General features: G+C 54.1%; 1 protein-coding gene across 6 annotated transcripts in view; it reads right to left on the bottom strand.

Annotated features, from left to right (window-relative positions):
• Positions 1-8,909, bottom strand: part of ANKRD11 (ankyrin repeat domain containing 11) — a 129,389-nt gene extending 120,480 nt beyond the window's left edge. The window contains exon 1 of one of the 6 annotated variants that reach the window (XM_040075299.2): positions 8,776-8,909. The gene's annotated coding sequence lies outside the window, so the exon portion shown is untranslated. Of the gene's footprint in view, positions 1-1,456; positions 1,476-1,533; positions 1,574-1,835; positions 1,876-3,193; positions 3,275-7,468; positions 7,545-8,775 lie in introns of those variants that run through there. The other 5 variants (XM_058422155.1, XM_058422158.1, XM_058422160.1 and 2 more) reach the window with 5 other exon arrangements.
• Between the last annotated feature and the right edge of the window lie 5,907 nt (positions 8,910-14,816).

Here is a 14,816-nt window from a genome sequence, read left to right as displayed (position 1 = left end):
CCAGGATGAGCAGCTTTCCTGGATGCCCAGGCTCCAGGGCCAGGTTCCCTGCTCTCCCCAGTGGGCTCCACATCACTTTGAGGAGACCTGACTGACTGTGTCAGATGCCTCCCTGTTAGAAAAGTCATTTTCTCTGTAAACGTAAGCAAAGGCTTGCTAACACGGAGTGAGATTCCAGGGAAAACCCGGCAGCCTGCAGCTTTCCTGCAGGGAAAAGAGCAGGAGATTCAGGGACACCAGGCTGCTGGGCAGCAATGCCACCACCACTGGTAACCTCACGGTAGAGAGCCCCACGGTACAAGCACAGGATAAACCCACAAAAGAGAGATTCCAAGAGCAGATCCAAGCAAGGAGAGCACGGGAGGTGCAGGGGAGGGAAGGAGCTGCTCCCTGTGAGCACAGCACCACAAACATCCCCGCCAGCCTTCACCTCGACACACCCACAGCCTCACTCCCCTCCCACCAGGCAAAAACAAGGTCCGGCTCTCCAGGGGGAGAGGAAGACGCAGGAACAACTCAGAGAGAAGGAGAAAGGCAGGAACAGACAGGAGGGGACCTCGAAAGGCAAAGAGGCTAAAATTAGAGACAAGAATCTTGGATGAGGAGGACCAAGGCGAGAGCAAAACCTCCATCAGATGAGACTCCTGGGAAAGGGGAGGGCGAAGAAACATTCTGGTAGGTGAAGCAGGGGAAGCTCGCAGACAGAACACACTGCAGGAGGAAATTAAATTCCGCATTTAAGACTACAGCCTCCAGCTCCCCAAGCAAGGAGCTCTAGTCAGCACACCAGGAAAGAGCCATGAAGTTGACTTCTTGTCTGATCCCTTCCCCCCTGGACTAACTCAGAGGAATTCGTCTCTCACCACAGAACCAGTTTAACACCACAGTGCCAGCGCTGATCACAGGCGAAGGGAACTGAATTCACCGTGGAGCAGCTGAGTAACACAGGGCACCTCTGATCTCCTGGGAGAGCCAGAAACCATCCAGGCTGCTGGGAAAACGAGGAACAGAGAGCCCAGAGCCAGGAGAGCCACCAAGCAGGGCCCCGGCGCGTGCCAGGACAGGCCACGGCGAGGAGGGAAGCCAGAGCAGCCAGCCTAACTCCCAAACCCAGCACATACCCTCCCCTATACGTAGGGACAAGAAACCACACGAATAAAAAAGGTCAGCATTCAAGGAGAACAGGTTCTCATCTTCAAACCCGTGCACTCGGCCCTTGGGCTGCTGAGAAAGGTGGAGTTTCACACACTAAATCCCCGAACTTGCTGGATATCCAGCTCAGATAAACGGATCTGCCTGAGCCGAGCTGCAAGACGAAACCACGGCCACAGCTCGGGGTGGGCAGCAGCCAACCGCCGTAACCGGAGCACCCGGTGGTATTTAAACCCCCAGAGCACGGCCAGGAGCAGGATGTCTGCGTCCCCCCACACACACCCACCCCCCTTCCCCACATTACCTACATCTCTTCCCAGCACCGCCACGGCTAATCTGATCCATCCAAAGATACGAGGATATATTTATAGACAGGCTTACATCTCCAGCACATCCGAGGCCTGACGCAACCGCGGAGCGCCGGTCGGCGCAGTTACCACAACGCTGACATTTCACAATCTGCCACAGCCATCCTCCTGCAGAACGTGGAAAACACCAGCCCCGGAGTGTAAAGTCTATCCCAAAGTGCCTTCCGTGGGATACAGTCACTGCCACAGTCAGCAGGATCCTGCCTCCTCCTCCCTGCAGCGGCTATCAGGAGACCATTCCCAAAGGGGAACTTCTTGGAACTTTATCTTGGCTCCTCCTGGACCTAAGCAGCCTGCAGAAACCCAGCCACTTACCAGTCATTCGGAGCTCCTGGTACAACTTGTTTACACAGCACAGGTCACAGGATCGGCTGGAAGGTGTAAGCAGGATATAGTTTTTATGGCTCTGAACTCCTGCCCAGATAAGCCGATAAGGCCCTGGCTGGGGGCGGGGAGCACTTTCATGTGTGCGTGATTTGAAAGGAAGAGGCACCGTGAACTGCAGCTAAGCAGTTGGTGCTTAATAATGAAGCTTCCATTCACCTCGAAAGCTATTTAATGCCTTTTTTTTTTTTTTTGGAGTTCCTAATTACACATCCTTTCATTCCAGATCCCGATATTGAGGGCAGCGCCGTATTTCCAAGCCCAGCGCTCCAGCCTCTGGCTGCCAGCCTTCAGGGACACACTGCCTTTGGATCGTGGTGAATTTTTTAGAGGGTAACACCTCCCTTCTTGACTCTCTGATTCTTCCCTGTGCCTGTGACACAGTTTTAGTGGCTTTATGCTGCTCTCAAGGTAAATTATTCGAGACTGTTTCTATCCTGCAAAGCTGTCAGTCTTGTAGAAATAATTACAGAGCCAGCTCCCTCCAGCCTTTGCTTCCCCGAGCCTGGAGCCACTCCACAAACACCCACATCCTCAGTGAGGACCCGAAGCCCATCACCCAAACAAGGACCACCTTAACGTTCCTCTCACAGCAAATCCAACACGGCACAAAGAGATGCCTCCTCCCTGGAAAAACATCCATCCCCTCGCACACAGCTGCGACAAAGCTGCTTTTACACATACTACAAAGTTTTCTACCCTCTCCATTCTCCAAGTCCGGGTATTTCATTACATGGCACTTCAGCCACATTACAAACCCAGCACCAGCACAGACACACTCGCACCTAACAGCAAAATAAATATTTCAGTGTTTCCACAAGATATCCAGTGTTGTAACCTTTGGTTTCCGAATCCAAACGCAACATACAATCAATACCCTGCTCCTGCCACCGCAGTAATTCACAGCAGAAGGTTTATTTTAAAAACACTCGTCGGATAAGTTTGGTTTTCTTCGAGACAGGGGAAGAAAGGCTGCCTCCAGATTTGGAGAGGAAAAATAATTCAATGCCTGAATGCCAAGGGCAGCGTGCACACATCCATATGGCAGGGACAATGCAGACAGTAATATATGCTGCACATCACCACCCTGACAGTGCCTTCAACCCTGACCTAGAAAAAAAAAACCCATCACTTTCTCCTGACTCCAGCAGCCGGTTCCCTCCCCGGCGCTGCCACCCGCTCGCCGTGGGGTTACCGTGGGGAAACGCTTCCCAGTCCCTCGGCCTTCCCGGGCTGCAGTCCCAGGCTCTGCCCACGGCAGCTGCACGGCCACGAGCCGTGCGCCTTACCCACGCGGTGAGCTCCGGAAAACGGGAACGAACCCGAGCAGACCCGGGTCTCTGACGTCCTCTTTGGGAGCTCAGGCTTTCCCAGCCAACACTGAGAGGGGCAGGAAAAGCCAGGATGGTTTTTCAGACGTGAGGTCTGGCGAGACGCCGGCGGGGCCCCAAGGGAGGAGGAGCAGAGGGAGCGGGGAGGCTGCTCCCACCACGGCACCCACCCGAGCCCTGCGCGGGGCCGCTGAGCCACGGCGCTCCCGCGCCGTCCTGGAGGGACAGGGGACCACATGGATCACCTCGGAAAGACACACGAGCACAGAGACCCCGCTGGACGTACACACAACCGCCAACAGCGTGTCGGACGGACACGGGACCAAACAGACCACGCTGGACGGACAGAGGAGCACAAAGACCCCAGCAGACACACACAGAACCAAACCCATCGTGCTGGACCACAAAGGTCCCACTGGATGGACACAAGACCATGAAGGATGGACACAAGACCATATAAATCATGTTGTATGGACACAGGACCACATAGATCCCATTGGATGGACACACAGGACCATCTCTTCCCCCACAGAAGAGGGAAGAGGCTGTTCATGAGAGAAACCATCCCTCCTATCCTCCACAGCCCCCATGGACATCAAGCCCGCAGCCACATTCATTTTACACTCCCAAAATTAACCATCACACATCACCCTGCCCCACTGTCCTAGTTTGATGATTTCATAATTTCACTACATCCTACAACCTGAGGAAAACATCAGACTCAAGACAAAGAATTTTGGAGCCCAAAATACCTGATATAATTAACTCCACCTTCTAACATGATTATTTCCTTTCCTGACCCCAATTACGCCTTCAGTTTATTAAAGAGAACTCAAACACAGAGCAACGTTAACACCCCAAAGAGTCACATAAGCAGAAAAAAAGTCCGAGGGCACCATTACAAACAGACTTAATGGAACTCCAAGATTGGAAATGGATCTTGAAAGCTGTCAGATCAAAGCAAGATCTTTCTCGTGTAAGGACTGCATTACCCTTGCAGCCACAGAGCTAATACCATCCATAAAAATATTTTGCTCAAATAAGTGAAGAACAGCAGCGTTTCATCTGTCAAAAGGTGCGAGGCTTTTATGGGATTAGCCATTCCACATGCAGCATAAAAATTAGAGCAGATTTTTAAAAGCCCCCAGCTCAGCTGACAGAGACTCCACAGCCCGACGTGCACCCGCTTTCTGCACATGTGCTCCACGCCGAGAAGATTTTTCACTGTTATTAGCATTTAAGCTTCTTTTTACTTTTTTTTCCCCCCCCCATACTCTCCTAAGAGATTACAAATTGGCATCACCCATATGCACCCTCAGCTGAAACAACACCACCCGGACTCAAAGAAATTAAGATTTTTAAATACCCAACGGTTGCCTGAGAAAATACACCAGAAAACGCCAGTTCTCACACAGGAAAGCTTAAAAAGTGGAGTAGAATGTGCTCAAAACCAGCCTCCAGACCACGGGCGCTGACAGCTTCCCACCCCCCTTCCCAGCAGGATTCCAAAGGCAGCGTTTTGCCCAGATTTTAAGGCTGCACAAACCTGCTTAGGACGCTTGTGATTTCAAATAATTGCCTACACAAGCTTTCCCTTAACACTGATGGGAGTATTTTTTATGGCCGTGCATCGGTGGCACACAAATTACGTAACACTTGGCTGAGAACCCTCCGAAAAAGCAGCTCTGTGCCGCTAATCCCTCACGCAGGAAGGAGGAAAATATTTAAAAGCTGCATACAAATCATTCCTGTGAGTGTCGTGCAGACTGGTTTAAATTAGATGGGGTAAAAATATATGTGAGCTGCTCACGAAACACTGGAATCTTTGCTATGGAGACACCGGTTCCTCTCTGCAGCCTTTTACAACCGAAATACAGGGAATTCTCCCCGGCGATGGAAGGAGAACACATGCACCTTTACTAGAGCTCATCAAGGAAATACGAGGAGAATAACAACCCCCATGTAAATATTTTCCAGTATTATTTGCTTTGCTGTACTGAAAAGCAGCAGTACCTGCCACTACTTGCTCTGGGTCTACCACCATTAAATCTTAATACCCAGGAGGAATTTCAATCCGTAAGGCGACTGCTGAGCCTGAAATTCAGGTACAGGGCAGGAAGAGGGGCAGACCTCCTCAGAAAGCCGTCACTCCATAATTTTACAAAATGTAATTAACCAGCTCCGGCCCTGTGCCTTTCCTTCCCTCGGAGAAGGATTTCTTCACCGAGTAATTAGCCTGTCCCAGTTAGGACTCAAGTCACCACACAACATATTTTCCCCAAAACAAAGCCACATGCACTATTTAAAACAAAAAAATATTGCCATTTCCTCACAGCCACTTAAATCTCTTCCCAGCTTTTGGCTTAGTCACTGCCTGGATCTAAAACTCACTGAAACCAACCCACCACTGTGGGAGCTGCTAAAACCCTGGGTTTATTCCCACACTGGAGACACTTCATCCTTCCAGAGCACTACCTCCTTTTAATGTATAGAAAAACTGGAGGTAAGGGAAAGGAAAAAAAAAAAAAAAAAAAAAAAAAAAAAAAAAAAAAAAAAAAAAAAAAAGAAACCTCTTAGTACTTCAAACACATGTCCAAAAGCCACAACATAAAGACAAAGAGGACAGATTAAACGCTGTAAAGACACACTCGTCGGGAACCTTCCTTTGAAGTATCTGCAGGAAACACTGTCATCACACAGCCATGTTACAATTACACAGTTAAAATAATCAGCACCAGTTGTAAGCAGCCCATCTGGTTCCCTGGAAAGGGAGCACTGCTGGTACAGTATTGATTAACACGACGAGTCTCACTGACCCCAGAGAAATGCATTTGTCTGCTCTGCTGAGCAGCGGAAGAACGCGGCACGACGCCGCGCTGCGCTTCGCTTTGTTCGCGAGCATTTGGGGGGGACTTAGCCCATTAAAACACGAGTGGAAAATAAAATTATCTTATCAGGTTGCCTACCACACGCGAAGGAAGAAATCAAGCCAAAGGGTTTTTTGCTCTGGGGCTTTTCCTTAAGATTTCCTCCCCCGTCCAAACCCAACCCTCAAACTGGACAATCTGCAGGTTTAAGTCCGAGAAAATGCTGTTGCAACATCATAAAAACGAAAAAAAGCTGCCCATGGGGAAAAAAAAACCCAAAAAATGAGCTCGCTCTGAACCACGCTTTTTTTTAATGAAATGGAGACACAGACAAGAGTTCATTTCTAAAAGCAGAAGCAGAACTGAACAGCAGAACCAAGCGTGGAACACGGAACACAACATCTCCAGCTGCCAGCCAGTGGCAGCAGCCAGCGCCGACATGGCCGGGGCTCCTCGGCCACTCTTTACAACAGCAACGAGGCAGAAAAGCCTCGGGAACCGAGGGCTCGCCGTGCTCCGAGCCCAGCGCCGTCCTCCGCACGGGCAACTCGGTTCGCTGGGAGTTTGGCAAACCAAACCCCTCGCACTGACTCAGACAGCCCGGGGTGACACACGAGCCCCGGCTCGCCCGGACGGGCTCACAGCAAAGCCCTTCTCCGGGGCTGGATGTGCCCCGGCAGGTCGGACACCCCTCCCGCAGGACCGGCGAGTTCTCCCGGAGCCGGGGCGCAGCGAAGCGCTGAGCTCCGCACGCCCCGGCAGCGCCGAGCCCGGGCCCCGGGCCGGCTCACACGGAGCCCCGGAGCTCGCCCACACAGGCGCAAGCCTCCGAGCCGATTCCTGCCCTGCCGAGCGCTTCCCACGGACAGAAAACGGGTCACGGAGCTCCGCCAGTAAACGCCGTGCCCGGAGTTTCCCCCGCCGGGGCGCGGGGCTCGCTCCACATCGCGTTCCCCCACAGCCGGCTCTGACTGCTCCAACCTGGAATCTGCCGGAAAATCCAGCCGGCGAAAACGCCGAGTTTTCCCGTTTTTAAGCTAATCGAGTTAAATATTGAGGTCCTGGTAGGGCACGCACAAAGAATGCGTCGATGCCGCTGGGAAAACATGTGAGAGTTAATCTCCTTTTCCCCTCTCCATGACTCTGTGGAGTGGTTTTCCCCGACAGAAAAAGGAAATAATTGGAGTCATTACATAAAAATGTTCCATTTTATGAACAAAACAAAGAAAGGAGAAATACACCGAACTCCAAGTTCCTTAAATACGCATAAATTTCAGGAAAGCGCACAGCCACTACAAGGCAGTACAGATGTTTCCCACCTAAAATATCCTTGCCTACAGAAAAGGGTAAAAATGGTGTGTTATACCCCATTTCAGAAGCCATGTCAGGAGGGAATTGTGCTTCAAGAGCTGCCTGGAATTCGCTCTCCGCCTATAGAGCCGTGTCCCCAGTGGTGAGAGAGCACTTTGTGTACAAAACCAGGGAGGGGGGAGGAACCCTTTCCTGCAACTGGATATCAAAACAGATCCCCAAGCCCGGAGGAGAAGCCAAGCCGTAAACACACGGCCCCTGTGCCTCAATGAAGGGCCCGTTCTGAGCCGCACACCCCGGACAGCTGCTCCCTCTGGGAAAGGGCAGAGGGCACCGAGGGCTCGGCTCATCCCGGCTCCCTCCGAGGTCATTTGCCTTTCTAAACATGAATCCATCCCCGGGCTGGGGGAGGCTCGTCCTGGGCTGCAGCTGTTTGAGCTTGGGAGGCTTTTTTTTTTTTTTTTTTTTCCCCTTCTCTCTTCTTTTCTGCTAAGGGGCAAAGGTGTCGAGCAGCCCCTCCCCGGCACACAAAGGCTCCTCGGAGGACAGAAACACGGAGCGATTTAAAGATTAAACTGGGAAATAAATAAAAGCCGGGGGGCTGGGGCCGGCTGGGCTCGGCGCGGCCCCGGCCCTGCGCACACACACGCAGGGCTAACGCCTACCCGGGGATGATGAAATGGGAAACGGAAATTACCATTTCAGACAACTTTTGGTATTGTTCCTCCCAACGCAGCGCTCACCCCAAAACGCACTCCCCCCACCCTTCCCCGCACCCCTGCGAAAAAAACATCCCCACCCCAAAAAACGGGGTTTTGGAGGGCGGCGGGGGGGGGCCGGGCTGCGGGCTCGACACGGAGCTCCGAGGTCCTCCCACGGCTCCCCACGAGCCTGCGCACCCCAAAACCCCGAGCAGCCCCCGGGCTCTCGCCGCGGCCCCTCCGAAGCACCAGCCCCGAGCCATTCTCCCTCTCTCGGCAGCCTCCTCCCTCTCCCTGCGCCCCCCGGGCGCCCCCAAACAGCCTCCGAATGAGCCCCTCGCCTCCTTGGCCGCCCCCCCAGAACCCCAACATCCTCTCCCCACCCGCGCTGCGGCGTTTTCTCCCCTCCAGCCGACCCCGCGCCGCCCCCACCGCGCACCGCGTCCCGCCTCCTGCCGCTACCGGTGCCCCCCCTCGATCCCCCACCCCGTCACCGTGCCCCCCCCCTCCGACCCCAGCTCCGGGTACCTCTCCCGGTGCCCCCCCCAGACAGCGCAGCCCCTCCCCGGGACCCCCTCTGCCCTCCGCCCCCAGGTTTTCCAGCGCCCCGGTGCCCCCCCTCCCCGCGCCACCCGCCCGCCCGCCGTCCGCCGGCGCTTACCGGTGCTCGGCGCTCAGCGGGCCAAGGGCAGCCCCGCGGCGGAGCGAAGGCCTGCGGCTCGGCCGGCCCCGCCGCATAGAGGGCGGGCTGCGGGGGGGTTTCGGGGCGCTTTTGGGGGGGTCCGGGGGTCCCGGGGTCCGGCCCTAGCGCGGGGGGGCGCGCGCCGTGGCGGCTCCGGGCCGCGCGCTCCATCCCCCGCGCGCCGCTGAGACGGCGCCTCTCATTGGCCCGATGAGACGGCGCCGCTCATTGGCGAACGCGGCGGCCCGGGGTGGGGGGAGGAGCCGAGACATTCCCCCCCCACCCCCACCTCCACCCCGGCGGCGCGCGGGGGGCGACGGGAGCGCGGCGGCGCGCGACGTGTCCCGGCAGCAGCGCCCCGCCATTGGCCGCGCGCGCCAGGCGGCGCTTCCGGGGCGGGGCCGGCAGGGGAGGGAGGGGCTGCGGACGCCCCGCGAGCGGGCCGGAAGCGGCGCCGCAGGAACGTGCGGGCCCTGCCGAGCTCCGGGACCAGGATCGGGACCGGGAGAGCCCCCCCAAGGACCTCCGGGCTGAGCTAAGCCCTGGGGCCCGGCCCGCCGCGCTGCCCCGGCATTGTGGGATCACCGGAACGGGCACTTCCCGGTTGGCAGTGCTCACGGGGCGGTGGTCGGTGCTGCCGGTGTCGGCACTTGGGGCACCGGCGTACCTGAAAATCGGTGTCGGGCGCCGGTCTGGGAAACGCGTCAGGGGGTGCTGGAGCACCTCTGCTCCTGGGGGTTCCCCTGGTGTCCCTGCGCCACACGGGCACAGCACCCAGGCCCTGCTCTGAGCCCAGTTCCTCGGTCACATCCTCATTAAAGCTCCCGGTGCCGTGTGTGCCCCGGTGGCGTTGGAAGTCGCTGCCCAGCAGGACAATGAGGGGTGACACGGGTGCCCCGGTCGGGGCACGGGGTGCTCCACCAGCCAGGGAGATTCCCCCTGCAGAGCACAGGGACGGTGACAGGCTGGGACAGCTCCTTGCTCCTGACCAGGCCAGGTTTTGAGCCTGTTTTCTCTGATCCTTTCAAGTGCCGCTCACACAACACCAAAAAATGCTTTTGTGCGGTTTTTATGTGCAAGGTGCCTCCTAAAAAAAAAAAAAGAAAAAGTTAAATGTCTTCTAAACAGGTCATTCCTGCTGGATAATGTTAGTCATTCCTTCATTCTCCTGGAATGTTCAAGGAACAACTGGACTGGACGTGGCACTGCTCTGGTCTGGTTGACGAGGTGGTGATTGATTACAGGCTGGGATCCATTGGTCACAGATGGAGACTGGGAAGGAATTGTTCTCTGGGAGGGTGGGGAGGCCCTGGCACAGGTGCCCAGCACAGCTGTGGCTGCCCCTGGATCCAGGCTGGAATGGACTTGGAGCAGCCTGGGATAGTGCAATGTGTTCCTGACCATGGCAGGGTGTGAGAACGGATGAACTTTGGGGTTCATCCACCCCAAACCATTCCACTGTTGTGTGTCTGTACTTTGTACCACACATCTACTGCCCCAGCTCCTCTGTGTCACCAAGGCAGACGAATACCAGGGAAGAATCCTGTCCATGGAGCAGGTCCCAGGTCCATGCTGCCCCAGGCCCTGGTGTGGGTGGCAGAGCTGCGTCACCACGTGTTGTTTTGGTTGCTGGGGATGGGGAAGCCTGGAGGCAGCAGCTCTGCCCATGACCTCATCTGGAATATTCCTGGTTTTTAACCCCCCTCTGCCAGGAGCGGGGCTGTGACTGGGATTTCTCTTTTGGCATGTGCAGGGCCACTCGGGGTCACACACTTGGCAGCCTTGGCACAGTTCTCGTGTGCTGGGGGTGCCACAGGCCCCCGGGAAGAGAAATCCCTGAGCTGGGCTCAGCAGGAAGGAGTGGCTCAGGAGTGCGTGTCCGGCTCTGGTGTTAAATAACAGCAGGAGAGAGGTTTATTCTGAGCCTGTTAAGCTGGTCCTGTGTTCCACTTAGGCTTAGTCTTTTTATCTCTTACCCATCTTCTTCCTCTGTAATTAACCAGTGAAAAGAAAGGGGTTGGGGGTTTTTTTGGCTTCCTTTCCATTAAGCTTCTTGACACAGCTCCCTGCAAACGCTGCAGGTGAGTGTTGGCCTCTGAGCAGAGAGGGGAAATATGTGTTTTCATTTCCTAAATATAGTTGTCTGTAACTGCTTCCTTGACAACCTTGAATGTCATCCAGGTCAGAGATCCAGTGCTGGGGAGGAAGTTAAACCCTTTCTGTGTCACCCTGACCTTTTTCTGTTTGAACACAACAGCCTGGTGCAGGGAGGAACTTTCAAGTACTTCAAGAAGGGAAGCTGACAGCAGGAATGGGAGGATTATTTCCTTGGGGGCTGTTCTGCTGGTTTTCTGGGTGAGACTTGTGTGATGGAGATGCTTAACCTGCCTGGCTTTGTTACCCTGGGCTGGCTTTTGCTCCTTAATTGCAATACTTAAAAAAAAAAAAAAATACCATCAAATGTTGAGCACCTTTATCCTTCAATAAAGGTTGTAAGCTCTTAAATCCTAAAATAAAACAAATACCCTGGCGCTGAGGAGGAAAGAGAACATTGTGTGAGGGCAGGGAAATTAGGCCGCTTGGGGAATATGCTTTCAGGCCTATTTCTGTCTGTCCCAGCGAGCTAAAAGGACACTGACTTTGGGGACAGAGCTCCTGACCCTCCACTCCTTGCTCTGACACTGCTTCCCAGCTCACTCTGGAGATGGCACCTGTGTCAGCCCCTCACCTGCACCAGCAACCTGTGGTCAGCACCACACTCACCTCAATCCTTCAGCAGCTGTGTTGTCAGAGAAAGAAGCATTGTGCCAACCTAAAGTCAAAAATTCCTGGGCTGTGCTGCTGTGGGTGCAGTACCCTGCTGATTCAGCTCCTTGCAGGATGGAGGGATGGGAATCTATTTTTAATAGATGAAACAAGGTGTGATTTATGGCTGGCACAGGGTAAACCCTGAGTGACCAGTCAGGTGCCAACATAACAGAGGCCAAGAGAATAAAACTTTTGAACTACTTTGATTAAGAAACCCTTTACTTTAAGCTTGGCTCGCACTTTAATTAATGTCATCTATTAACATTTTGAAGAGAAATGGGTTTGGCAAACCAAGCAGCCATTTGGGAAGGCAGTGAGGAGTACAGCTGCTGCACTGCAGCAGGAACCTCCCTGGCTCTGTACAGACTCAGTCTTACTAAATAAAGCTACTTTCAAGCCATCCTTTTATTTCTTTGCTGTTATTGTTGTTAAGAACACTCCAACTTAAGCTGTTCCACCTGTGATACCATAAAGAAATAAAAGTGTAGGTTTTCACCTGCTTTACCGTGTGGTGGCTGCTTAGAGCTCTACAAGATGTAATTAAGGCTAAATTAATGGAACAGCTCTCTCATATTCAAATCTGCATTGTTTTGAAGGGCTAACTCCTCAGCACAGCTTGTTTCCCCCCAAATCTGTGTGTTTTGAAGGTTTAACTCCTTGGTGCACTCCCAGTAGAGCACCAGGACTGGGATCAGGACAGGCAGAGCCCACGGCCCAGGAGCTGATGTAGCTCCTGTGCCTCCACAGCAGCAGCATTTTTCGATCCCTCAAAGCTGTTGTGGTGGATAAAGTCTGTTTGCAAGGCTCCCTGCAGGATTTACTTACAGTGGTGTGAAGAGTTGTCCATGGAGCTTTGTGCTTGGTGCATCCACAGAGGATGGATTCTGGGGGAAGTGCTCTCCTGCTGCTGGGTAAACGCCTCGTATTGATGTTCCAGGTGTGAACTCATGACAGCCCGGCTCTAATTACTGTTTTTATCATTCCTAATGACAGGCTTTAGGTTTCCAGGCTGCTTATGGATTTCAGGGGTGTGGAGTGACAGTTGCTCACTCGGAGCTTAGTGACCTCCCCTCATCTGCGGGGTTTGGAGATGACTTCAGCCACCTCCCGCACACAGATGGATTCCCGGGCCTCTCCGAGCTCTGCTCACTCCAGCAGCTCTCTGGGGAGTGCACTCCCGTAGAGTCATCTGCTCTGAGTCACAAGCAGCCATTTCCCTCCCCCTGCTCTGCCCCTTATCCCTGTCACTCTCTGAGTGTTACTCCCTGTTCCCTGTGTTAGCTTTTTCGGAGGTTTCTAAGCCCCGGCTGGCAGACGGAGCGGTGGCTGCTGTGGGGTGGCCGAGTCACCATGATCCCCTGCCTCCAGCCATCTGTCACCTGCCTGTTTTACACTCCCAAGGCTTTAGAGGTGACCCAAAGGTGGATTTGCACCCCAGTGCTGTGTCCCAGGCTCGCCCTGGGGCTGGGGAGGCTCTGTGCCCCAGGGAGGAGCAGTGTCTGTGCCACGCTGTCCTCTGCCATGGAAATGGAACTCGCTGTGATCCCAAGCTGCTCCTGCAGGTGTAAATAGGTGTGATGGGTTTGGACTGGCTCATGGAAAAAGGCTGAGCAGCTCTTTCCTGGTGAGGAGTTTTACTGTGCTCGAGGGAAAACCATGTGGTCTTTCAAGCACATCCTTTGTTGCTGACCCTAAGGTTTTCCTGATTCTTGGCCATGCTGTGCTGAAGGGGAGCATCTATCCCTTGACCTTGATTTGTCATCTGCAAAGAAGTAATCGAAAAAATCCCATCTGGTGCATGACAGAGCTGCACAGTGCTGGGGGATGCCGGGAAACTCCAGGCCCTCGGAGCTGGGGGATTTGTCCTGCTGGAGCAAACTCCTGGCTTAGCTGCTGGGGTGGGGTTTCATCCTGTAAAAAGTCTGAATTTACCTTCCAGCAGCTTCAGCTCTGCCTGAAATCCTTTGATTCGCAGATGAGAAGTCTGTGGAAGGCGCAGTGGCCACCTGATTCCAGGTACCCACTTACCCCACTGGCAAAGTGCTGTGTGGAAATGAGTCAGGGATAAGCTGGGGGGGCTGAGGAACTTCCCGAGCCTCAGAGGGCAGGATTGTCTTACAGGGAGCATGGAAACAGGAGAGGTGAACTCTCAGACAGAGCAGTGCTATGTTTCCCATGGAAACTGACTTCTCTTGGCCTGAAAAGAACAAGATGTGGCTGCTAATGCTGCTTCCTGCTCCTAACCTGCTCAGGAGATAAAGCAGGGATTTCAGCCTCCAATCCAGCACCTTTCCCCGGTAGTAAACAGACGTGGCATTACTGGGTGATGTCATGGCTGGAGCACATCCCAGCAAGGCCAAGCCTGGATCAGGTTATATCTGTCCGCTCAGAATATTGGCTTATTCCCAAAGGAGCATACTGCCAGTCCAAGGGCAGTGGCTGAAGCCACCTTTCCCAAGGTCACTTCTGGCACGCAGGGAGGGGACAGCCTGAGCTGCCCGTGCAGGGCAGAACCTCCTGACTCCCCTTTCTGCCATCACTTCGTATTGGCACCAGCAAGGCAAAGACCCCGAGCCCTTCTTCATGGAGTTATGGAATGGTTTGGGTGGAAAGGGACCTTAAAGCCCATCCAGTTCCACCCCCTGCTATGGACATCTTCCACTGTCCCAGGTTGCTCCAAGCCCATTCCAACCCATCCCGGGATCCAGGGGCAGCCACAGCTGGTCTGTCCAGCCTCCCTGGTGCTCTGTCATCTGTTTGCCTCTGAAGCACAGTGTGAAGAGAGGGATAGAAATGGTGTCAACTCCAGCTCTGTGATGCATCTGTAAATAACCAGTACTCCCAGTTCAGCACAGCTTGCTCACGTCCAGGTCTGGGTGTTCCAGATGGGAATCATTGCAGCCTCCCTGCGCGTTCTGCATGGCATCTGTGTGTGGAGGTGCCCCACATGCCCTCCCACCTCTGAACAGCCCTTATGTATTAATTGGCACCGATCCGATCGTCTGTAAATTGATCTGTTTGATCCAATCAGTGACACAAAGAGATTTCCAGGAGTGGGGGACATTAAGGTGCCAGGGATGGGGCAGCCACAGCTTCTCTGGGCAACCTGTGTCAGGGCCTGACCACCATCCAAGTAAATATGAATTTCTGTGTATTTTTTCACTCCCTTTCCCTCAGAACACAGTTCAGTCCCTCACTCCTATCACAGACAC

This window comes from Hirundo rustica, chromosome 11 (genome assembly GCF_015227805.2).
Source record: "Hirundo rustica isolate bHirRus1 chromosome 11, bHirRus1.pri.v3, whole genome shotgun sequence".
Classification (NCBI taxonomy): Eukaryota; Metazoa; Chordata; class Aves; order Passeriformes; family Hirundinidae; genus Hirundo; species Hirundo rustica.
The sequence above is the reverse complement of the archived record's forward strand: the minus strand, read 5'-3'. Positions and strand labels throughout refer to the sequence as shown.